The sequence below is a fragment of the Curcuma longa genome, unplaced genomic scaffold, assembly GCF_044706935.1.
Source record: "Curcuma longa cultivar G26 ecotype Majalengka, Jawa Barat unplaced genomic scaffold, ITB_CL_G26_1.1 contig_15624, whole genome shotgun sequence".
NCBI lineage: Eukaryota > Viridiplantae > Streptophyta > Magnoliopsida > Zingiberales > Zingiberaceae > Curcuma > Curcuma longa.
Window position 1 is genome coordinate 1 of NW_027430146.1, and position 2,371 is coordinate 2,371.

Below are 2,371 nucleotides of genomic sequence, written 5' to 3' on the forward strand. Positions count from 1 at the left end.
ATTGGACCGTACTGATACTGCATTTTGATTGTCTACTTGTTTGATTCTTGACTGTTGCACTATGCTTGACATGTCATTCATATGGTGCATTACATGAGATCCATGTTAGTTATTATTTGCAGAGATATTCTTGATACCTTGTTGACCTTTGGTATGCACCTATTCTTTTGCTATTTCTTTTATTCATGTAGTGTCTTTCTATATTACCCACTGAGTATTTGTACTCACATCTTTGGACCTTGGGATTTTTCTGTCTTCCCAGATATCAGGTAGGAGACTACAGAGGACGCCAGGAGATCTGCCAGTTTTACCATCTCACAGCAGTTTTATGGACTGTGTGTGTGGGGGATGTGTTTGTAGTATGTTTTGATATACTTGTATTGTTGGTTTACATTTTATCGTATCGGACTTTTTGATTTCATTTCGATGTTTTCAAAACTATAACATATTTCCTGTTTCGATTTCATACTTGCTTATTATATCTTACGAAACTTTGGATTTTCGTTACTTTACAAATCTTATTCTTTAATAGTTGTGTAGAAGTAGAATTTCATATAATTGTGTAGGATGTGTATGTGACCGTGTGGGTCACCTTTTATTTATGTTAGCATATAAATCCATATTTTGTAGTATGGATAGGCCGGGTGGGCCTTTATATATGTATGTATACAGGGAATTGTCATAGATACAGGGAAGATGCTGCCGAAATTTTTCGGACGACCGTCTCCCAGGTTGTGACAATTTATTTGGTATCAGAGCAGTTCGATCTTTCGGGATTTGTTGCAGTTCAATTTAGTTTAGTTTAGAGGCATAGTTAGACTTTGGATTTATCGGAGCTCTGAGTCCGTTTTGACTTGGTGTACTTCGGTTTGTCGTCGTATCGGGTTTATCAGACTTCGATTTACTCAATTTTGTTGTGAGATGGAGCTGACACGGCAGAAGATCTCTGGGCAGTAAAGGTGTAAGTATTGCTGATATATTTTTGCATTAGTTAAAAAATTTACACTAGTTGTATGCACCAGGTACATTTTATTATATGGCCCCTATAATTCAAGGCCGAGGCCGAGGATGAGGTCGACATCTGGGACGACCTGATATGTCAGAGGAGCCCGATCTTATTCAGGAGAGGGATATATGGGATCAAAAGCATGATATGAGCGGAGAGCCGAGTTTTACGACTCAGGGGATTCCTCCAAATATGACTACATCCGTTCCGGCTGCTAAGAGCCGTATTATGACCTTGGCCAAATCAACCAAGGAACGTTTCACTCTATTTCACGGAGGATCTGATCCGTGGAAAGCTCAGTCGTGGTTGGAGAATTTGATGGGCACTTATGAGTATATGGATTGTACTGACTCAGAGCAGGTCGGCTTGGCTACTTATCATTTGAGAGATAAGGCTCTTACTCAGTGGAAGACACAGAAGATTGTATTTGGAGAGCTGGAGGTAACATGGGCATCTTTCAGAGAGGTATTTGAGAGAGAGTATTTTTCGGCGACCTTTCGCAGAGCACGCCGTCAGGAGTTCTTGAGTCTGAAGCAAGGAGATAGGTCAATTACAGAATATAATGCAGAATTTAAGAAACTTTCAGAGTTTTGTCCACAGCTGGTGGCGCAGGACGGGGATCGGATGGATCAGTTTGTACAGGACCTCGCTGCATACATTCAAGACAGGATGTCAGGATCCACTATCAGCTCATACAGAGAGGCCTTAGACCGGGCATTAGCTATCGAGTTGACTCGGCAGCAGATATCTAAGGAGAAAGAAAAGAGGGCGGAAAGCAGAACATTCGTGGTAAGACGAAGAGCCAGGACTCTCAGTCGACATCTCAGAAGCGACAGAAGACTGGACAGACGTCTAGAGGACAGTTCCGTAATACTTCGTATTTAGGCCAGAGAAATCAAAATAGGAAGTGTAATCGCTGCGGATCATCCAGTCATATGATGGATGATTGCCCACTGGATCATCCTATCTGTTACTACTGCAAACGTCCGGGACATACGATCAGAGAGTGTACTCTGGAGGACAGTTCCGTAATACTTCATATTCGGGCCAGAAATCAGAATAGGAAGTGTAATCGCTGCGGATCATCAAGTCATATGATGGATGATTGCCCACTGGATCATCCTATCTGTTACTACTGCAAACGTCCGGGACATACGATCAGAGAGTGTACTCTGAAGGCTTAGCTGGAGTCTACTGGCACTGCATCTTCAGGAGGTCGTCCTACCCAGCAGTGATCGCAAAGGACACAGAGGCCCAGAGCACCACAGCAGCAGCTACCCCTACCACCCCAGCCACAGATGTATATGCTTCAGGGGAGAGACCAGGCAGCTTCACAGACAGCTTTTCAGTATTCTGCTGGACCAG

At 43.1% G+C, this 2,371-nt stretch overlaps 1 pseudogene; it reads left to right on the forward strand.

Annotated features, from left to right (window-relative positions):
- The first annotated feature begins 1,096 nt into the window (after positions 1-1,096).
- On the forward strand, positions 1,097-2,241 carry LOC141816256 (uncharacterized; annotated as a pseudogene).
- Positions 2,242-2,371: the final 130 nt, after the last annotated feature.